The 24279-nt window shown below is 38.8% G+C and overlaps 1 protein-coding gene and 1 pseudogene across 1 annotated transcript in view; both read right to left on the bottom strand.

Moving 5' to 3' along the window:
• The window catches only part of Cntn5 (contactin 5), a 1130804-nt gene that overhangs the window by 175004 nt on the left and 931521 nt on the right, over window positions 1-24279 (bottom strand). The gene's annotated exons all lie outside the window — the stretch shown is intronic.
• Window positions 18652-18769, bottom strand: LOC114695704 (annotated as a pseudogene).

Here is a 24279-nt window from a genome sequence, read left to right as displayed (position 1 = left end):
TTTCTCACTACCATTAGGTCTTTAGTATCTCTAGAGAAAATAATTTCCTTTCATAACACCGAGAAATAATTAATTAGCCAATACCAATTAACTAAACCTAGTTTACCAAGAATTGTCCTTGTATAGAGAACATAGAAGTAGCACACACATCGGCAAGTACGACGGAGGGGAACAGAGACGTCCTTCTGTTTGGAGTAGCAGGGACCAGACACCATCCCTACAGACTCACTTCGTCTGCATTGGACAAACTTCTGCTAGTAAGGAATCCTCTTTGAAGGAATGATTATTTCAGCTAGATCCTGAGACCTCAGGTTAGGCAAGATCAGCTCGGGCACATAAGGACATTTGAGGATGGTGGAGGATCGGAACATTCACAGTTTTGATGTTCAGTTGTTTTCTATATAGTTAGGCCATGTCACCATATAAAAGTAATGAGGACCTCATGATCGTGCCTCACAGATCTGCCTGGAAGAAAGGAGCTGGGTGTCCGATAAAGCTCTGATAAGATAATGAAACTATAATGTAAGCTTTATTTGGTAGGAGTCACATGCCTGTTAACACCATGGCACTTCTCCTCTGTTCCTTCCCCCCAGATCACTGCAGCTTACTTCCCAATGTGGAAAACTGACTTAGAAGACTGTTGTCAAGGACAATGAATCAGGAGGATATGGAGCCCAGATTTTACCACAGAAGCTAGGCTTTGAAGAGGACAGAAGGAAGTGACTCTCTGATAGTTTGCCCTTCCAAGTTTGTAGTTCATTTATTTTCGTCAAAACTGAATTGAAAGGGAAAGTCAATCCTGGTAAGTTCATTTTTGAGTGTAACTGGATTATTGGAGGCCGCTATGAGCTCAATTCTGGCCAGCATCGAATGACACATTTCTTTTATCTTTATTTGCTGGTAGACTTGGGGCTTTAAAAATATCTATTTGTATCGTTAGCAGCTTGTATTTCATTTTTCTATTTGGCTTTTCTGATTTCAATCTTAGCAACTTTACTGTTTCTGACAGACACCTTACCCACTGGGCTGTATTTTGCTTTTATTAATTCTCTCAACTACAAATCCATCTTTGGTACTATTAAAAGTATTGAAATCAAATGATATTATAAATTGAATTTGTGGGAAAACCATCTTTGAAATTAGATACAACATTGTATTGTTCAATTTTTAATGCCTATTGCCAGAAAATAGGCTGATGATGTGTGCTTGGCTCTTCCCAATGGGTTTCCTCCCTGTCACATGATACAGGAAGGGGACTGAGCATGTTGCTTAGAAAAAAGAGCTCAATCAATCAATCAATGTGGAGGGAATATTGGAGGAGGGTGTATAAATGTATGTCATAAATACATCATCATTGTAGAACTGTGGCTAATTTTCTTTGTGGAGATGAATAGCATTCTATTAGTCGTCTAAAGCGTTCTAATTTTTACTGCACCATGTCCTTTGGGATAATGTATCCAGAATCTTTACAAAAGTCTAAGATTTCAAGGAAAGAAAAATTATAGATGCTAGGCTGAATCTTATAAACCAACATGAATTCCATTAGCTAACTGGACCTCCTAAATAGAGTGGTTCATTTTCTTATGCTGGCACTGTTTTCTATATCTGTGGGTAGCAGGAAAATTTTTGGTGGGAATTTTTAAGTGAAGATAGGCTGTGTGAAAGGTGACTTACCATTAACTACATGTGTCTATCAGGTTCACTGAAGAGCCTGTGTATGAAGATCAGTAGTTAGAATTCCTTTGTAATGATATGGTCATTTTTGAGAAAAGTATGGAAGGATTTCCAAATATCATTCACTTACATTATTTTGTAATAAAAATAAAATTGGCAGCAGTGTATACAGACCTATTATAATGTTGTACATAATTTATAATATGCTATTTTTTAAATTTTTTCCTTTAATGGAGAAATTAATCAAAAATCAAAATGTGACTGACTTCTCTATTTAGAAATCATAAGGAAAAAACCCACAAAAAACCCACTCTTCATGAAACTAAAATTGAAATATGCATAAACATCAGGTTTATAGAGATAGGTTTTATTCAAGGACATTGTATATATGGGTGTACTCAGCTGTCTTCAGACCCTTTACTGTATTGACAGTTTCTATATGGCTTGTGTGGTAAAATTAACATATAAAAATTGAGAGATGTTATTGTTTATTCAAAATTGAATGTATAGTCATATTCTCAAGTTCCTGCAAATCTCTAAAATGCCTTTCTCTTCACTTAATGCCTGTTTGTGCAAAAGAATGCTGAGGAAACCTGAGCAGACCTTGACCTTGGCATTCAGAGTGCTCAGCCTAGTAAGTGAATCAGTCTAGGCAGGTCAGATGGAACACAGCTAGAGACAGTAATGGAGGACACCCGTTAGGACCTGACTTTCCCTTTATTCAATGTCCTCAAGTGTTCGAATTGGAAATGAATCTGAAGCGACATGTCCCTGCCTCTCAAAGCAGAGACTGTGCACATGAAAGGCCCTTGTATGCTCCCTTGGCATTCAACCTCCTTCTTTGCCCAAGTGCCAGCCTAGCCAGTACTTAATAAAGACGCTTCTAAAGTCACCAGACTGCTCTGGCAATATTTACATCATGGTACTTAGTACTGCCATACTGAAGGAACTTTTGTCTAACTCATGCTTCTCAAAATTCCCCCTATCTGGACTGAGAAAATTGCGCTGTTGAAGTACATACATGCTTGTTTCTGAGCACATCTTTCTAATGTATTTAGTCTTGAAACCCCCTACTCTTTGGGCTTCTTTCCAAACACACCTTGTTTTCATCTCCCACCTCCCTGGTCATTTTTTTCTGTTTCCATTTTAAGTCTTTGGGTGTTGCTCTCTTATCATCTATGGCCTAGATGATATGATTATGATATAGTATATGATAGATGATACCACGGCTGATATGATATGGCATAGATTCTATACCCTCTCATAGGGCCATCCTTTCTGTGTTGTGTTTCAACTTTTGTCTACACGGCAAAGGATAAAAACGCTTCTTCATTTCATTTGCTCACATATGCAGCTGTTTACAAAACTCATATGTATCTCAACTTTACATGTCCAAAGTTTAACCAGGATCTCCTGTCTTAGCCCTTAGCGGAGTCCCACTTCCTGCATCCCCCACTGCAGCAAAAAGCATGCTCTCTATCCAGTTCTCAGCCTCACATTTCATTCTATATGTGCTTTGATCCCTGTTCTCTCTTTCCCATCAATGCATGCACATGTATGTGCACCATCTCCTGAGGTCTGTTGACCTTCTCTGTTGCTCGCTTTGTTTTCCAGAGGAGACTGGACAAGCTTTGTAAACTCCAAGTATGATAAAGTGACTCTCAACTTACTTAGAATTTTGAAATGTGGATTTGAGGAAGAACCCTCACACAACTGTGTGTTCAGTTTCTCTCTTTAAGTCAGTGTTAAATAAAATATTCAGTATTATACAAGTCCACTCACAGCAAAGATGTGCCTATACATACGTGTACACACACACACACACACACACAAACATATTTACACATATATACCTACAATCAAATAAACATGCATATATACATACACACAAATATATCTATCTACCTTCTACATATTCACATACACACATGCATAATTACATATATACATGTACACATATACACACATATGTACATATACACATAGAATGGGTACATACAAATAAATTTATACATATGTATACACACATAAGCAAATATACATATATAAACATAAACACATCTGTAGACACATGTACACATATATATATATAGTTTCCTCAAGGTTTTCAGGAGATAACTTACTTCCAAAGCAGTCCCTATAAAAATCCCATTTAAATAGCTCAATTTTATTCTGCTGAAACTGGATTTTCTGTGTATGATGCTTTCTGTCTTCCTGATCTCCAAACTGTAACCTTCCCTAAGCCCTTCTATGCTATTTTGTCTGAGTTCTATTTTCTACCCATGCCCATTTTCAAATCTTACCTTAGACCACATCTCCTGCAGGGAACCATGGAGTTGGCCTGGCCTAGCTTCCTTGAGAGACATGTGCCATAAGTTTTTCGGTTACAGTCCATGGCTCCTGGGGCTCAGTGTGCTTCCTGAGAAGTTCCTGAGAAGCCCATGTACTCCCTCAGGCAGTGAAGCATTCAGGCCGCTTTGTGTTTTTCTCTATTTCCTTAGTAGTCAGGGATACATGAAGTCTTGACAGGACAATTGGTCTTAGATATTAATCTTGTGTACCCTGTATAGCTTGCAAACTTCATTGTATCCTGGAAACTACAACTGTATTGATCCTGGAAATTGTCATTATATTCTGTTTCTGATAAAGATATAAAAAGTCTGATTGCTCACAATAAATTTGTCACAGCCTTATTTGTGCTGTGGCGCCTCCAATCCAAGCCTGATTTCATTTCTTGCAGACATATTAGGTGACAGCTGGGTAAGTGAGCGAAGGAGCTCACAATCTCCTGAATAATGTAAAAGCTAAAAAATACCCAAGATCCCCAAACCAAACTGAACCAAAACCTGCTTCTCTATTTGGTCCTCCAACATCCTCTCCATTTGGTCCTCTGGCATAGGTCTAGAAGCACCTTAGAACACTAGACACACCTGCCTTGCAGAGCCCTGACTATAGGACCACATATGCTACCTCCTCTGCCCCTCGATAATTTGGTATGTGCTCACAGTCCCTCGCTCTGTACCACCTCAGGGCCTCTGTAATTACTTCACCCCTTGCTCAAGACAATGGTCTCCCAACATAATGTTAAACTCTATTCTGTTACAGCTCTTACTTATAAGGTATCTGAGGGTAAACACTATGTCTACTGTGTTAGCAGCTGCCAGTCTCTCATGTTTGCTATATGGCTGTCACTAAAAGAAATGTACTTAGTAAATATGCAAATGAGTGAGGGAAAGAAAAGATAAAAATAATGGATTATGCATAAAGCCGTAAGCCTTTGAGTTAGTGAGACTTGCAAATATTTGGATTTTAAAATTTATTTTCAATTATTTCCCAAAATACAGCCTGTGAATTTGTTTTGGATGGGGGATTTCCAGGCTCCATTTTTATTTTGGCAAGCTTTACTGGTCAGGTAAAATATAATATATAGATGTGTAAACATACTTATATACATAAAATTTTAGAATTTGAGTGTTGTATCCCAACTTTAGGTGTCAGAAATGATCATGAAAAAGTGTGAGTCTGAAGAGCTCTGGAATTTTCTTGAGTAATAAGATGATCTTGAGGAATGTGCCACAGCATAGCTTTTCCTTAAATTTGGGGTCTATTTAAATGCACGTAGAAGGAACTAAAATAACTTCCGTGGCTCCCAGGAAAATCAGGAGATATTCATGCCCAGAGTCTTCTATTTATGTCACTCTTTGGAAAGCCTGATGAAAATGAGTGTTAGTCACATGTCTAAGGACTGAAGTTTCATCTGTGATTGCAATCCAATCTTCAGTCTTCGAAGGAATTCTGATGTGACAAGTAGCCAGGCATAAGTGTAAAATGGAAGCATAAAAAATAATCACAGGGTGGCAAATGGTACTGGTAGATTAGAACTTATGCTGAACTACTTGTCAGGATTAAGATTAATTTCCTTTGAAAAGACATTACAGAGGTTTTGGGGTCAAATTTCCAAAAATGAATAGAAAAGAGACCATTAAAACCATAGCTAGTTTAAAATGTGTCCTCAAGTGGCATAATTCTGTATAGACAAATTTTGTAACTCCATCTGTCTAACACCCATGCATCTATTCACCCACCCATTCACGCATCACCCATACTTCTGCCTAACATTTATCTTAGCACCACCCATCCACCCATCTACTCATCATCTATCTATCTATTTAGATACTCAACTACCCATCTGGCCATCATCTATGCATCCATCCATCTATCCATCCATCCATCCATCCATCCATCCATCCATCCATCCATCCACCCATCCACCCACTCATTCTTCCATTCCCCCATCTAGCCATTCACCCATGTATCAAATGCATGCTAGGAGACAGGATTAAACTAGTATCAAGAAAACTCAGGGAAATGGTCTCTAGGGCATTAATGCTTTATATGAAATCTGTTGTTATGAAAACTGGACAGTAGTTAGCTAAAGGGATGGTATAGAAATGGGAATAAAGAGGAAATATTGTAACAGAGGGAACAGTATGGAAAATCACTTGGAGATATGGTTTCCTTGTCCTTTCAAGATTCTACAGGTTGCCCACTGTCTTAGCTTCATTTTCTTTAACTGTGATATAATACCCTGACAAGAGTGATATGTGCATGAATGGGTTCATTTTAGCTCACAGTTCCAGGTTATAGCCTATCACAGCAGGAAAGTATGTACACAGGAGTTTGAGGGCACTGGCTATATCACATCCATAATCAGGAAATGAGAAGAATGAATGGATCCATGATTGAATACATATTTATTTGTGCTCAGTTATATCCCCCTACTCTTAGGTAGTTAAGAATCCCTTGCCTAGGGAATGGTTCAATCCATAGTGCGTGAGGCTTTCCCTCTCAATGCAATCCAGATAATTCCCTGTAGACATGCTCTGTGCCAACCTGTTGTAGACAGTCCCTCAGTGAGATTCTCTCAGGTGCTTCTAGATTATGTCATCTGATAATTAAAATTCATATTCTTTGTGTGGGAGTCTCTTGCTCTATGTTCAATGTATCAATGCTTTATCTCTCTGTGCCTTCCTGTGACATCTTTTAGTTCTCTTATTCTTCTACTTTTTAATGAAGCCTTTTTGACCTTTGTAATGAAGTCTGTGGATGGATTTACTGGACCTATAGCAATAAACAGGAAAATCTATGCTTTGATGTCTGCTCATTAGCAAACCTACTCTGCCATGGAAACTGATATACTAACGGGTTTTGAGGGTAAAACCTTGTTAGGAAACCTTATGTTGTCTAACACAAGAAAATCAGTAGAAGTGGCATGTCACCACTTTACACCATAACATTAAAAGAGGATGTCTCTAGGTAGGGTGACTTGTAGGTGTGAAACTTGGGCATGTTTACATGTGCATACATGATATTCCTGTCTTCCAAACAACAAAAATGGAGGGGCCTCATGGTTGGTTGAGAGAATTAATCTAGGTTTGAACATATTAAAGTGATTACCAGCAAAGTGGAGTTGTTTAGTAGGCAATTGTATATGCAAGCTGAAGTTTCAAAAATTCCACACTTATGTTCAAGATATTACAAATTGGTTAGTTGGTTATTACTGAGTACTATGCAAAATTGAATTATTACAAATCCAGAGCCTAAATCATTATCCCTTAATATCTACTTAGTGGGCACCCTATGCCTGACCTAACATCTTGACCATCAAGTAAAACATTTGAAATACAGCAGATCACTAGTTTCTATCATTATCAAAACTAAAAACGTTATCAGACAGCATGTGAAATCTATAGCAAAGATTTCTCTGCTTTGCCATAACCTGTCTACCTGCTGTTTGCACCACTGTATCTGAAAAAGAATGCTTTTATTTATGGCTTTCTTTTGTTCTACAACTATAAAAATGTCACACAACTATTCCCAAGCAGGAACACATTATTCAGGACAACACAAATCCGTGCTCCTGAGCCATGATCACATATATTAGGCTCAAGAATAAACTAGGTCTTATTACCTTTGAGGGAAGAGCTGTGTTATGCATCAATATATATTTGGATTGGAAAGTCAGAGTAGATATATGCAGATACAAATTTGAAAATATTGGTTCACGGACGACAAGTGATGTAATAACAATGATTTGCATAGAGTAGTAGTAGTTAGGTGAGTCTCGGTACCTTTATGAGTAAATTCCCACATTAAGACAATTTAAAGTATTTTTTTCCTTTGGTTTCAGCTCAAACTTTCTAGAGAAAGTGAGACTAAACATGCCCAAGATCCCTATTTCCCATTTTAACCATTTGAATTTATTCTCTATGACAATGAGTTAAGCATGCCTAGGAATTTGGGCTGCCTCTTTAGTTCCCAAACCATGGCCTTAATTTGAGGATGCTCAGTTGATGTTCATCTCCAACAGCTGTAGCTAGAGTTTTTCTGTTTCTGCCTGGCCCATGGTCAAGACAAATCTCTCTCACCCGCCAGTCCTGCAGCTGCTCAGACCCAACCAAGTAAACACACAGAGACTTGTATTGCTTACAAATTGTAGGGCCGTGGCAGGCTTCTTGTTATCTAGTTCTTCTATCTTAAATTAACCCATTTCTATTAGTCTATACTTTGCCACATGGCTTGTGGCTTACCGGTACCTTACATCTCACTTGTCATGGCGGCGGCTGGCAGTGTCTCTCCACCTCAGCCTTCCACTTCCCAGAATTATTCTCTCTCCTTGTCCCGCCTATACTTCCTGCCTGGCTACTGGCCAATCAGTGTTTTATTTATTAACCAATCAGAGCAACACATTTAACATACAGAACATTCCACAGCACTTCCCCTTTTCTTTTTTTCAAAAAGGAAGAGACCTCTGGTGTGGGACAGAAAAAAAACCAATATTTTTATTTAAAGCAGGTTGATTATAAATGCAATCTCTTTCTAAAGAAAAAAAGAGATAGTTTACATATGATAGGATAAAAGGTTAGATTAATGAACCTTTTAAAGAGCAACAGCTTGTTTAGAAATATTTTACATTGCTATGGATTTTAGTTTATTGATACAAATTTAAAGTTAATTTTGTTATGCTGTATGTATTTTTACTCTTGTTTAAGGTATTATGTTTATACAACTTGTTTAAATTGTAATGGAATAATTAGTCATCACTGATAGTCAAACTTGCAGCATGTTAATTTTAAGTTTTCTGGGTAAACATAAATATATTTCAGATAGATAGGTAATCTTTAAATACTTCAAAGACTTACTGAATATGGCATTTAAAATGTTTTAAAAATTTAGACTTTGGAAAAAGCACAGGGACAAATATCCAAATGAAAGGAAACACATGAACTATGAACCAATAGCTGAGGAGCCCCCAACTGGATCAGGCCCTCTGGATAAATAAGATAGTTGATTAGCTTGATCTGCTTGGGAGGCACCCAGACAGTGGAACCGAGTCCTGTCCTCAGTGCATGAACTGGCAGTTTGGAACCTGGGGCTTATACAGGGACACTTGGCTCAGCCTGGGAGGAGGGGACTGGACCTGCCTGGACTGAATCTACCAGGTTGAACTCAATCCTCGGGGGAATCTTTGCCCTGGAGGAGATGGAAATGGGGAGTGAGGATAGGGGTAGGCGGGGGGGGGGGTAGGGGGAGGAGAGGGGAGAACAAGGGAATCCATGGCTGATATGTAAAATTAAATTTAATAAATACATTTTAAAAAAAGAAAAAAAATTTAGACTTTCTGGACAGTGAGACATGTCTGCTCCTGGCAGCAAACAGCATTCTGTATAATGCATCATTTCTGCAAAGAGCTTTCCTTTATGACTTGGTAGAGGCATCCTGGTATAAAATCCCTATACTTGCTTTGTTCAAAGACAGCACAGCTTTTGAAAAACTCTGTTGTTCTAATCTGTTGCAGGTGACAAACCTTTCTCCACTGTCATGTTTTGACTGCCCTCATTGGCTTTGCATTGACCCAAGTGGAAAATCCATTGTGTTGAGTTATGAGAAGAGATAAAGAACAAAGTCTTGTATTGAAAGGCACCATGATTTCTATTGAGTAAAAGTCTATAGCTGCTTTTCTTCCCAGATTTCAGAGGCAATCTTTATTCTTTTCTTCTCAGGTCTCCCGTTATCTATGTCAGTCATCTTTGTCTATTTCACTTAATGTTTTCTAAGCACGTTGTTTACTATCTCTCTCTCTGATTTCTCTGTCAGGCTCTATGATGTTTCATATGCATTGATAAGATTTTTCTCTTACATTTTATCAATATTAGATGGTTCTTATTTATCTAATAAACAGATAACTAAAAAAAGGGACAATGACCTTACATTTACTAATTTTTAAAATGTCAACATTTCAAGAGTATGGGCTGTGGTGCTGGAATTCTGGGTTCAGATTCAACTTCTAGCACTGTGGGCTTGAGCATCATGCCTTGATTTCTACATCTTCTTCATAGAGAAGCAACAATATTATTTTCAGAAGAATTTTAGAAACTCTCAACAGTATGAAGTGCTTATCATATTACCTGGAAAACGCAAAACATTAAATACATTATCCACACTACTAAGCCAAGCTTGTATGCCATTAAAAGTGCCCTGTATAACTTAGTTTTTCACTGCAGATTCATTGAGCTGCTGATAACACAGTGTATCTAGAGTTTTCCTGCCTTGCCCACAGTTAGGATAAATCTTTGTCACCTGCCAGTCCCACAGATGCTCAGACCCAACCAAGTAAACACAGAGACTTATGTTGCTTACAAACTGTATGGCTGTGGCAGGCTTCTTGTTAACTGTTCTTATAGCTTAAATTAATCCATTTCCATAAATCTATACCTTGCCACGTGGCTTATGGCTTACTGGTGTCTTCACATGCGGCTTGTCATTGTGGCGGCTGGCAGTTTCTCTGACTCAGCCTTTCACTTCCCAGAATTCTTCTTCTCCTTGTCCCGCCTATACTTCCTCCTGCCTGGCTACTGGCCAATCAGTGTTTTATTTATTGACCAATCAGAGCAACAGATTTGACATACAGACCATCCCACAGCAACACAGTAAATGTCAAATTTATTTTTCTGTCATATTATATCATAGGTAATAATTTAAGAACTTCTTAAAGTCTAGTGTGGGGTATAATTCAATAAATACTGGTTTATATGTTACTAGTTAATTCTGCTTAGTGATATATATATTTATATATATATATATCATCTATCTATCTATCTATCTATTTATCTATCTATCATCTAGTAAGTTTACAACCCTGCCAAACCCTTTTAATTGCGCTCTAGGATGGAGTATAAAAGTTAGCTCCATTTGCATTCCAAGCATCCATTGTTATTAACTTCAAGCTAATCTCTTAAAGCTGGAGACCTTTCTCTGCCTTCCTTTCTGCCTCTGAAAGCATCTTGAGTTGCATAATTTGTTTAATTCCCATGCTAAGGCAGAGTATAAAAGCTGTCTCTATTTGGCTTAAACATTTGGCTGAATACTGAGTAAAGGACAAATTTAGAGATGCATCTTTAAATGAACAACAATGACTGATTTGAACATTTAAAATGAAGTATTAATAGTTTCATCACTTAAGTGACATCAAAGAGTTGGCACTGAACTGCTCCAAGTTGTATCATACCCACTCATAATAAAAATGGGGACTCACTATATTCAGATTTATTCCACCTAAGGGTCTATATGTATTATTTATGAATTTAATTCCTCTCTCTGCTGAAGTATAAAGACTAGATATAGAGAGGAATGTAAAAAAAAAGAGCTGATTTTCATCTGCAGCAATAGAAAAACCTAGTGGCCAAAAAACATCATTTCATAAATTAAAGTGAAAATTTGTGATGGACTGTTCAATCTACTCTGTTTTTCCAGCTTTGAAGCTTGAGAGTTAGTTTTCCTAGGCTTCTGAAATATGAGAGAAAGGTGAAGATATTTTCAGGGAAAACATAACAGGCCAAACACTGGAGCTAAAACATCAGTAACTCTGCTTTGCTAAGGGAGAGACTTCAAAAAGGCATTCAAGGATGCGACAGAGAACATGGTAGGGGGTCATGACAGGTTTGGACATGAAGTATAGAAACATAAGGTCTCATTGTCTTTATATACTCACACAGTAATAGAAAGAATTTCTAGAAAGTGTCTATTGACTGCATTCACACAAAAGCCCATTGGTATACCCAGTGTATGTCACAACACACATTTATTCTGTCTTTTGACAGCCAGATTTTTAACCCAGTGAGATAGCACTTGTCTCTACATACTTACAACATAGATTCTTCAGCCTCTACTGTACTATAGTTTTCCTGCCTGGCCCACAGTCAGGACAAATCTCTCACACTCTCCAGTCCCACAGCTGCTCAGACCCAACCAAGTAAACACAGAGACTTATTTTGCTTACAAACTGTATGGCTGTGGCAGGCTTCTTGCTAACTGTTCTTATAGCTTAAATTAATCCATTTCTTTAAATCTATACCTTGCCATGTGGCTCGTGGCTTACTGGCATCTTCACATGCTGTTTGTCATGGCAGTAGCTGGCAGTGTCTCCCTCAGCCTTCCTGTTCTCTCAGTTCTCCTCTCTGTTAGTCCCGCCTATACTTCCTCCTGCCTGGCCACTGGCCAATCAGTGTTTTATTTATTGACCAATCAGAGCATTTGACATACAGACCATCACACAGCACTCTACTAGGAAGGTAATAATTGAGTGAACAATGAGAGGAGGAGCCACATTCAAACTCTTTCTTCATTCAACACTGAATGGATGAAGATGGGGGTAGTGTGGGAAGGGCCTCCCTTGATGGCAGCAGGACCTAGTTAGATGTAGACGGTTTGGAGAATACTGGACTGGACCCCTCCTTCACAGACAGAACCTGCTAAAAGGACTTTTAATTACTGGTCAGAAAAATGGAAACTTGTCCACTTCTCTTGCTCTGGAAGGAGATGTGTCATCCACATCTAGGGTTGTCTGGAAGAATACTGATAGATAACTTGATAAACCTTCCTCCAGGAATTTTTGAATCTCCTTAGAGTGCAGCAGAGGCTTTCTGGTAAAGAACAACGTCATGCCAAGCTCAGAGATACCACTGAGCTTGCTCATGGTAAAACTCCGTCTGAGCAGGCCTTTTGGCTGCCTATATGGGACAAGTGGCTTCTAAGCCATTTAGACAGCAGTACAATGTTTGCCTAGGATGTAGGTCTGAGCAAAGGTTATTTTGGGTTTTATCTAGTAGAATTCCTAGTCACTCCCCCAGCTACATGATCACTTGTGAGCTGTCCAGTAGCAGGCAAGATGCTTAGTCATCCTAGGGCCTTACATCCTACATAGTCCCTGTGCTGTGTATGTGATCACATAATCTGCATGCAGCATGATCATGTAATCTATGCACATACCTGGCATAGCTACATAAACTCATATGCACATATGCGGGAGGAACCTATAAAAGTGGTTCTACCTATTCCCCCTCCTCCCTTCCTGCACGACCATTCCATAGGCCTATGCACACCCCTTCTCTTCCCTTCCCTTAATAAACTCTTATAGTGGGTTTTGTTGTGCCTCATGACATCTCTTGTACAGTAAAGAGTGATGCTTAATAAATAACATGGTGCTGCTTAATAATAAATAATATTATCCACTTCCATCCTTAAGATAGTGCTGTTTTGCTTCATAATAAACTCAGCCTGTTTTCCACACTACTGGTTCCTCAACTTCTCTGAATTCTTTCAAAGGAGATCTAAAAACAGGAGGGTCCAGACTGCATATTTCAGTGACAGACTAAATATATATATATATATATATATATATATATATATGTGTGTGTGTGTGTGTGTGTGTGTGTGTGTGTGTGTGTGTGTGGTGTATAAAAAGGTCTTTTTAGAGAATAAAGCATAGGATGAGTAGATATAGATGTGTCACTTTAAAATATTATGTTGCCGGGCGGTGGTGGCGCATGCCTTTAATCCCAGCACTCGGGAGGCAGAGGCAGGTGGATCTCTGTGAGTTCAAGGCCAGCCTGGGCTACCAAGTGAGTTCCAGAAAAGGCACAAAGCTACACAGAGAAACCCTGTCTCGAAAAACCAAAAATAAATAAATAAGTAAATAAATAAATAAATAAAATATTATGTAAAAATGTATGAGAGTAAAAGATGAATGCAGAATTATACTTCTGGTAAGCTCTGTATCTGTTGATTTGGTCCTGAAACTGTTCTCTTGGGAACAAGTTTATACTTTATATAGTTCACTTCCTTTCTCCCCTACTAGTGAATCAGCCCACACTCTCTTCAATACATGTGCAATCTTCCCCCTCAGATATTGAAAATCTGAACTAATACACATCCACCCTCATTAATCAGAATTTATTCCCCACGCACTAGGGCAAATCAACAATCCTGTTTCTTGATTTCAGCCTCCAAACATCAAGAAACAAGTATCTAAGGTGTCTTTGTTTCCTGTTCTTGCTTTTTTCCTGCCTTTCTGGCTGGCTTCCTGCCTCCTCCTTTCTTCCACTACTCCAGCAGTGTGGTCCACCACCTTCTGTTAGTCCTCAAACACAGAGCATCCTCAGCATTGACTCTCTGTACTAGCCTCCCCTCCAGACATCACAGGTCACCTCCACTAGCTCAGATCCTGTTCCAATCCCACCTCTCCAGACCTGCCTTCTTGGGAGTAGCACTTCTTCACCCCCACATACCATTCTATTTACTTTCTTTATTCTTCCTCTGTTTATCTTGTGCTTTTTAATCGATTTTTATCTATCTCTTCCCACCAGAATGGATCTCTATGAAAAGAAATGCAAACAAAACAAACACTGCTTCTCCACCATTATATCCCTTAACTGAAGTCACCATCTAGCGCCTAGAAGTTCAAATGTTTTTGAACTTCTGTAGATGGTCTGTAGAATGGCATATGTGGTAAAAACACAAGGTGCTATTATAATAAAAATGAATTATAATAAATTTATTTCATATTACTTTATAAATAATTCAATAAAAAATAAGACTATCACTTTCAGTTTACAAATGTGTGTGTATTTGTATGTATGTAGCATATTGGAATATAAACCTTACCTGTACATTGTTTCAAGTATTCTTAAATTTTTATTGCTGCTTTTCCAAAATTTTGGCATTTAATCTTGTATAGAAAAGCTAGATTGAGCTTTGGATCAAATGAGCTAGGATTATTTTATGCAGTAATTAATCTTTTTTATCCTCATTTTCTGAGGCACACTGATCCAGCTCCGTCTTCTCTAGATTGATGAAAATTCTGTGAACCATGGAATTGAGGAAGAAAAAGAGTCACTCTGTAAGGAGACTATCGACACTTTGATCAGCTCAAGTGGAATCAAATGAAACAACAGACATTCTCTTACACTTCTAATGATGATGAAAATTGGGCACTCCCTTACTGGTAATTCCTCAGTATATGTGAAAACCATTAGACACAGCTTCCAGTGTCCAAACTTGGACTCTGAGGGAGTAATTAAACAAGCAAGACAATGGTATATTCTTATCCATTTCCCCTTAAACCAGCGTGCTATAGTTTTAAAAGGTTTCAAATTATACATATTAAAAACAGAAGGCTAATTAAGTAAGCAGTAGTACTCTCCTAATGGGGGATATTAGAGAGTGATTGAACTTTGCTGTGGTTATATTGAGAATATGACCCTTTCTATAAAACCTAAGATGAAAAACTACACAGAAAATTTAGATTGTAATCCACTTGTCAATATACAAATAATTTTAAATAAAAATACCTTAATTTTTGTTGAAAATTTAAAAGGTGGCAGCTGGGCATGATGCTGCAGACACTGCCAGCACTTTAAAGGTTGAGGTCAGAGGATTTTTGTGCGTTTGTGGTCAGCCTGTTCTACATGGTGAGATCCTGTCCCAAAATTAAATAAGTAAATGAAAATTTAAAAATTCAAGGATATCAAAGCATTAACCTAATACATATGACATTTTTCATTTTATTTGCCTTATTTCCTCAGCTCAGTGCTTTCCTGATGACCTGTAGGTTCAAACTCAGTGAGGGCCAAGAGAATTTCCTGTGACCTGGCCAGGGATGACTTTTGGAAATGAATGACTTTAGTCTTCATCCCGCCCCTCAGCCTGGGTGCCCTTGCTAGTGCAGCCTCTGTTCTTCCAACTCTGAAATTAGTCTCACAGAAGAACAACACATCTCTCCTGTACTTTTCTAAAGTTTTTTATTATATAGTTAATGCGTTGGATTCAGGGTGGGACTATCTTCATATTTTATTCATTCTAAAATTACTTTTCTAAGAAATGCAGATTTCTGAAGGATGATTCCTTTAGGAAGTGCATTGTGTAATTAATCTCGGTTAGTTGAGGAAGAACTGCTTTGTTGTCTCTTACTGGTGGAGCGAAGGAGCTGTGGCTTCCCACGCAGTAATTTCCATGTAAATGGCAATCAGGGCAGATGCTGTGCGGCTGTTTGCATATCCTCAATTCTTAGGGACCCCAAGGAGGAACAGAGATGGATGACAGCACACGGTTCCAGCTTCATCCATTTTCCTTTGCCACGGAAATGCTGTGTGCGCTTCCAGCCAGGCCAGTCCCCAGCTGAGAGGAGCACAATACTGTATCTATGCACAGGGCTGTTTGAAGGACACCAGGTTATTCTGTGCCTCTTGTCTCCTAGGAGACACTGCCCCGGAGGCCCTGGGGGTGTTTCTTGTATGAGGGGTACAAAGAATATCAGCAATCATTTCCTATGCTTGAACCCATTTTTTTTCAAGCAGAGATTAAATCTTACACAGAGATGTGGTTAATTTAAAATATTTCTGTGGCTTATGGGGCAGAAATTCAAATTGACAGACTTTGGATTTGTTTTTCTAGTAAGCAAAGTAAACTGAACTTCTGTGAATGATGCTTCTAGTTTCTAAAATCTATTCTATGTCTTTTGTACAATTTAAAAATAGAAGGTCTTAACACTTATGAATAAGAAACAAGGTACATATTCTGGAAAAGAAAAAAATTCTACTCACTAAACTGACTTAATGTATTCAAAAGTATTTGATTATTGTTAATCCTGTCAAAATCGCATGGTCAAGTAATTGCATAAATAAAAGTGACACTAATAAAAAAATCAGTTTTCAAAATGGAAGAGATGTATTAGTTAAAATTTCAGTGATTGCCAACCCTCATTCATTTAGCCTGGTTGAAGAGACTAGGTCAGCTTTAATTTGGCCTGACTTAAGGTCAGTTCATTAGTATTGAAGAGCTTGCAACCAGTAATTTATTATTGACTCAGAGGCTTGTCTCTATTTTATATCAATTAATTTAAAAAAACTTTGCTATGACCAAATAATAAAATCACTATAATGATGGAGCAGTACTATCTGCTCACAGGCTTCTCATGATCCTTTTGTATTTGTTAAGGGAAATCCAAAATCTCTGAGAACATTGGCAGCTTTTACTCTGCTACAGTGAGCAGAAGGCTAGCCCAGTGGAAATGAGGGACTCTAGGCAGCCTAAGCAGCACAAGTTCAGAAATACTGCTACATAAGTAAACTTAACACAGTTATTTTTAAAGTACATGATATTCAATTTTTAAAGATAATATGTATCTCAGGCATATTAGATATTATTTTGAATTTTGACAAATTCCTTAAATTGGGTATTATTGTGCCTGAAACATAAATGGGGTCACCCAGAGGACCAATAATTTATATAAGTATTTCCAGGTCACAGAGTAATTTCAGAAATTTCTGTTCTCAAGCACAGGTCAAAATGAGGTTGTGTTGGTTTCTCCAATGACATGCCATATATCCACATTGGGGCAAATGGGGGACTCTGTTCAGCTGACCCATACACTCATTTTCCTGAGTAATGTATTCTCAGTGGATAACTAATAGATAATAAATGTACACAAAGGGTAACATTGGGGATTGTAATCTTACATTCCAAGAAAAAAAAAAAAAGGTGCTGCTGCTTTGTTAAAGGTTTTCCAGAGCTGGTGGACTAAATAGGCTGCTGTGATCGTGGAGCCTTAGGAATGGTGCAGATCTCAAGCCAAACACTGTGAGCTATATTTAATCCCCCAAATGCCTAGTCATTGCCCACCTCTGTGTCTGACCTAACAACTTCGTGACTCTCAGGGAAAACCTTTGGAATGCCTTAGCTTGACTGGCTTCCGCAAAGCTAAAAGCTAACGATGTCATCAGATGTTATAAAAACCTACAGTGTGCTTTCCTTTGCTCTTCTGTAACCCAACTACATTATTGTCCCATAGATGTACTTTGAAAATGCCATGATTTAGGACTTTATTTTGATCTGTGATTGTCAGAGTTCATGTAAGCACATTTGTGTTACTTGAGGCAACATGAATCTATGTTCCTGGGTCATGGACCTTTATATTCAGTCCAGAATAAAGTATCTTATTATCTTTAATGTGTGAGTTGTGTTTCACACTGATTTTAAATGAGATGTCATCCTTCAAAGTAAGTGTCCTATCAAAGTTAGTGTGTGGTTGCTTCAATGACATTGCTTTTTCCAGGTACTCTCAGTTCTGCGCTTGTATTCTATCAGCCCTGTAATCATAGTGGCATCTACTACACCCATCACTAAGGGATCTGCAGGCAGCAGAGGTTTTCACAGTGGGAGATCCTGGAAGTGATACTGGCTTGTGGGAATTAATATTTGTTGGACACATGCCCTGTGGAAGACATTTTAGACACAGTGTAAACTTGCAGAAACACTGCTTGGGTGAATTAGGTGTTATCAGGCCAACCAACCAACCACACATGCTTGACACAGTGGCATTTTTCTTTGCCAAAAATTTGTTTAAGCAAATTTCTATGACAAAAGTGAGTTCCTAGAATCATTCTTTTCTGTTTGTTTGTTTTTTTTTTTTTTGTTATTTATTTTGTTTTGGTTTTTTGGTACTAAGTTTCTTTGTGTGTAGCCCTGGCTGTTCTGGAGTTCACTCTCTAGAGCAGGCTGGCCTGGAACTCACAGAGATCCACCTGCCTCTGCCTCCCAAGTGCTGGGATTAAAAGTGTGTGCCACCACAGCTGGCTTCTTAGCCTACAGCAACTGGCATTCCCAGGTTGTCTCTCTTCCAAGTACTAATCAGGCCCAACCCTGCTTAGCTTCCAAGATCAGATGAGATTGGTGTGTTCAGGATGTTATGGCCATAGACTGGAGTTGAGACTAGGTGGTGTGGCTGTAGAGTTCCCAGAGTCATAAAAAAGAGAGTTAGAAAGACCTTTTTCCATTTTGTAGGGCAAGAATGAAAGTTCAGAGAAGGGACTCACTCATGGTCATAAAACACACTGGTGTTTGCCTGAGACCCAGATCAAACCAGGTCCTGAAAGCTCAGCTCCAATCATTTGTGAGCAAGGACAGCTTGGGACCTTAATAAAAATGCAGTGCTGCCATGGAGAATCTACTTTCTCTGCAGAGGAGAGACACAACTCCTCTGAATGAAGATAAGCATGTGCACACCTGTCTCTGCTTGCCTTTTTGTTTTTCCTGAATGCAAGCCCAGCCTTGTAAGTGCTGCTGGCCCTGTGACTTTGACAGGCACATTTACTGGCTGGAAGAGAATCAGGGAAGCTGAGGATTTCTTCACCTGCCACCTGTGATGTGCTTTCAAGGCAGGCAATTCAATTTGCACCATTATCTCAGGAGAGCTTCATGGACAATGCTAGCAAGCTTTGCTATTTAAATCTTACAGCTTGCCTGTTATCAAACATTCAGACTTCCAAGAAGAAAGTTAAAATAGCTCATTTTGTTTTCTAAAGTTGACATTAGTCAAGAATAATAAATTAAGAATTATAAAATGTAGATACACTATCACTCTTATGCAGGTCAATGTAAAAATAAAATAATACATTTTATTCTACATGGCTCTCAGAAGTGATTTTCTTCATACCTTGAAAAAGATTAAGTAAATAGAGCAAGCTGGATTGATTTTCTTCTTTTACTCAGGTTATCAAGATTCATAAAATTATTTCCTTAAAATATTAATTCTCTGGGTGAGGGGCAATACAGAAAAGAATAGCAGGATACAGATGATTGTAGTAGTATTTGCTCTGCCCATGACCTTGGTCTATATGACCAAAAGAGGTAGTGTTTTTTGCCTTTGAACTTAACCTCTTAAAAAGAAAGGGAGAGGAGTCATGTTCTTCTTCTCTGGAAAACACCAAATGAACCAGGTGCAGCAGGGAGCCCAGGATTAGGAGGCCTTGGCAGCTTCTTCAGAGGATTCAGCATCAGTCTTAGGGGCCACAGTTCTGGTCTAGGGCTCAGGGTTCCTGGAGGTAAAGCTGAAGACAAGGAGTGAGTGGATGCCTGTCACCAAGCTGGGTTGCCTGGTTAGGTCCATGAAGATCAAATCCCTGGAGAAGCTCTACCTGTTCCTCCTGCTCTCTGGGGGGCATCCCTAAAGGATGAGGTTCTAAAGATCATGCTAGTGCAGAAGCAGACTAGGCGTGGCCACTAGACAAGGTTCACAGCTTTTGTCACTATTGGGATCTACAGTGATCATGTTGTTCTTGGCGTTAAGTGCTCCAAAGAAGTAGTACTGCCATCCCAGGGGCCATCATCATGGCCAAGCTTTTTACCGTCCTTGTATTGAGAGGCTACTGGGGAAAAAGACTGGCAAATTCCACACTGTTCTGTGCAAAGTGACATGCAGATGTGGATCTGTATTGGTGTGCCTCATCCCTGCCCCCAGAAAAACTGGCATCATCTCTATTCCTGTGCTCAAAAAGCTACTGATGATGGCCAGTACTGATGACTGCTACACATCAGCTAGGGCTGCACTGCCACCCTGGGCAGCTTTGCCAAGACCACCTTTGATGCCATCTCCAAGACCTACAGCTACCTGATCCTCAATCCTGTAATTAACTTCACTATTTATACAAATACAGGAAATCATCAGAAATGGGGAACATCATACACACACACACACACACACACACACACACACACACACACACACTACACATCAGATCCCATATGGGTCTGCCAGGTCCTCTAGCACAAGGTAATGATGAGATTGATCAATTATTAATAGCAAATGTGCTAGAGACCTCAGAATTTCATAAAAAACACCACATAAATAGCAAAGGTTTGAAAGGGGACTTTTCCATCACTTGGCAACAAGCTAAGGAGACCATTTTAAAAATGTCCTAATTGTTCTTTCTATAACCTATTCTACAGGGTAATATCTCACTAGCTAAATATCAATATCTCTTTACCTCCAGAAAAGTTATGGTTTTGACTCAATTATAAATCAAGCTGGCTTTAGAATTAGAATGTGGCTCTCTCCTTCTCTAAACTCAAGCAAGTTTCTAAAAGAAAAAAATTAAGAGATTCTGTCTCATATCGCAAGAGCCCACTGGTGTAGGACAGAAGAAAACCAATAATCTAGAGCCTATTGTTGTCAAGATTATATTTCTCTCAATGCTTATTCTTGATTCCTTAGAACCCTTCTTTACATATCATGTCATCTTAAAATTTAAGCTTTCCATTTTGATATTAATAATGTTCAAGTTTTCCACAGTGAAAAATAAATCTTTCCAATAGTGATCTCTGAAGTCTCCAGAAGGAAGATGGGGTCCCACAACAACAACTCTACCCATTCCATAATGATGCCACTGAGCTGATAAACATCAATCAGTGATCATCTTTGGACTGCAAACTCTTAAGGGTAGTTTCAAGATGAGATAGTCCGTCATATTATACTTCTAGCTAGAACTTCAGACAAACCCTACCCATTACTTTGAGATTGGCTACAAATGTTACAGCTAGTTCTTTTGAGACTTAACCATTGTTTTAGCTTTCTTACAGGATCCCACAGAGATACCATCACCCTCTAGGCAACAGAAAGCAATTTTAAGAAAACAACACCCCCTCTCCCAACCGTTTTGTTTTCTCAGGGTTATGGAAAATTGTCATCTATTAGGGGTTGGTTATTACTTGTTATAGGGTTGAGGGGGTAGAACAATAAAGTTTAGACTCAGGATTTTCCTTTGGAAAAGAAAAAAGGGGAATAGCATAATAAGGTAGATTATTTTATCCACTTGTAAACTAAATCAGTAACTATCAGCCTTAGATAATTTGCATTGGTGTGAAATCCTGTATATTGATACCAATATAAAATTATTTTTCTATTTCTGTTTAAGATAATTTGTATATTGATACAAATTACAAAACTATATTTGTCATACTGTACATATGTTCCTACTCATCTTTCAATTATTTTGTATATGATACAAATGTAGAATTATAATTATACTGTCTGTATATTCTACCTCTGTTTAGGATACATATTAAGGATATTGTTGTCATATTGAACTATACATTTCTACCTCTGATTAAGATATTTTGTATATTGTCACAATTTTGAAGTCATTGTCCTTATACTGCACATCTGTTTACAGATTATTTACCTTTGCAATATAAAGCCTTAGTCCTTAAGTTATTTAGGTAGTTAAGAACTACAGACTTATAGTCACTCATGCTTGTAAAAATAATAGTCATGTAGTCAGTTTTTCCAGAAATACAGAAATGTGTGTCTAATAGATAGGTAATCTTTAAACACTTCATAGACCTGGAGAATATGTCATTTAAATGTTTTTGATAACTTAGAATTCTGTTGACATAAGACAGGTTTGCTCTCGGCAGCATCAATCTACTCCTGAGAGGATGTTGGGCTTCAAAGACACTGCATATGGAAATTTGTCTTCTGTTTTTGCAAAAAATTGGCCTGCTAGGCAAAAAACTGCTCTTGCCTTGGCTGCTGACAGTATGTATGCTGTCCTTTCCAGAGGAGCAGGACACAAGGAAAAGTGACTGTTGAAACTTGCCAAGACAGGATAAGATGGTCTTTCAAAATTCCTGATTCTGAAAATGGTCTGTCAGATATTCTAGGCCTATAGCCAAAAATGGATGCCCCAATGGTGCTGAGAATCATTAGGTGACTGTCCAGGCTGCCAGATGTCTCTCAATTCTTGCAATTTTTCAGAAGTTCCTTGCTTGTACTTACTGTTCACTCAGGTAATATTATTTTCTTCTCAGGTCTTTGATGGGGTTGAAGACTAGATAGTTACAGTTATAATTCTCTCAAACCTTAGCTAAGAACATATTAGGTGCTAAAGTTGAAACCTTCAGGATAGGACAGCTATTGGAGTAATCTTTGTAATTTGCCACGGTCCAGACATTTCTGGACATTTAGTATGTGTCTCTTGTTTGATGTTGTTCTGGTTGTTTGTATTTCCATTTTTGTTTATGTTGTTACCTTTCCCTTCTCCCAAACAATAATTGATAATTGTTCTTACTGTATTTAGTTTGTATTAGGTTTAGAACCTCTTATTTAGACAAAAAGGAGAAGTGTAGTGGTATTTGCTCTGCCCATGACCTTGGGTTATGCAGCCTTGAAAGATGCAGTGCTTCTTGCCCTCACATGTGACCTCTTAAAAAGAAAGGGAGAAGGGTTACATTCTTCTTCTTGGTGTGATCAGATGGCCAGGTGCATTCACTCCCAGACAGAACAGAGGATGACTTCAGCTGTTTACTCAGTTCTGTATTCCCGAGTGTATTTCTTCAATTTATATCATAATAAATTCCTATATTGCCCATTAAATAGACTCATGTGGATTGATCTTAACAGATGATTTGAAGGGAGAATTGGAAAATAGAGGGTGCTTTAATTAGGGAGGGAAGAGAGATAAGCATAGAAGAAGGAAAAAGAATGGTAAAATAACAGGAAGGATGTCTGAAAAAATTATAAGGAACCATTTTACATATATATTTGTATGGGTGGTTGTCTGTGCTTTACCCTGAAGCACCACCCCTAGTGAGGCAGCAGGTGACAGCTAGGTACCTGCCCTGCCACCCAGGGCGTGGCCCAGACAGGGTCCCCTGAAGACCTGGGAGGAATACTATGCTAGCTCTCTCTTAGCTCCTTCTGCTCTTGGATGCTGGTGCTGTGGATCAAGGCAGAGCTCTCCTCCCTGGACTGTGCCCCACCCCTCCTGGATTCCAGCACCAACTCAACTATTCTTATTGTAAGTTAAACCCTGAATAAATTCCTTTGATCTTCAAATAGACTCCATGGAATTATCCCATTATCTGGTGTCCAACATGGGGCCCGAACCCAGGACCCTGAGGTTAAGAGTCTCATGCTCTATGGACTGAGCTAGCTGGGCTTACTGGCTTGGAGCAGGGGTGGGGTGGGGGTCGGCCCAGGTCTTCTCATGCTTGCATTCAATAGGTGTACACAGTGGTTATATGAGCCGAATGGTTAAGCGCTGGGCCCCCAAGAGGGACAGAAATTTTAAAAGAGACAAGGATGTATGGAAAGTGTACCAAAGCCTGAGGGAGGGGGTTACCCAGGCATTTGGGGTTTTCCCCATGTGAGCACCAGATAATGGGATAATTCCACGAGTCTATTTGAAGGTCAAAGGAATTTATTCAGGGTTTAACTCACAACAAGAATAATTGAGTTGGTTGTGGAATACAGGAGGGGTGGGCATGGTCCAGGGAGGTTCTCAGGAGAGCTCTGCCTTAGTCCTCAGCACCAGGATCCAAGACCACAAGGAGGTAAGAGAGAGAGAGCAAGCACATGTGCTCCTCCCTCCAGGTCTTAAGGGTTCCCATCTGGGCCACTACCCAGAGGGGCGGGGCAGGTACCTAGCAGTT

This window comes from Peromyscus leucopus, chromosome 7, assembly GCF_004664715.2.
Source record: "Peromyscus leucopus breed LL Stock chromosome 7, UCI_PerLeu_2.1, whole genome shotgun sequence".
In the NCBI taxonomy this organism is placed as follows: domain Eukaryota; kingdom Metazoa; phylum Chordata; class Mammalia; order Rodentia; family Cricetidae; genus Peromyscus; species Peromyscus leucopus.
This window is presented reverse-complemented; position numbering and strand designations above follow the sequence as displayed.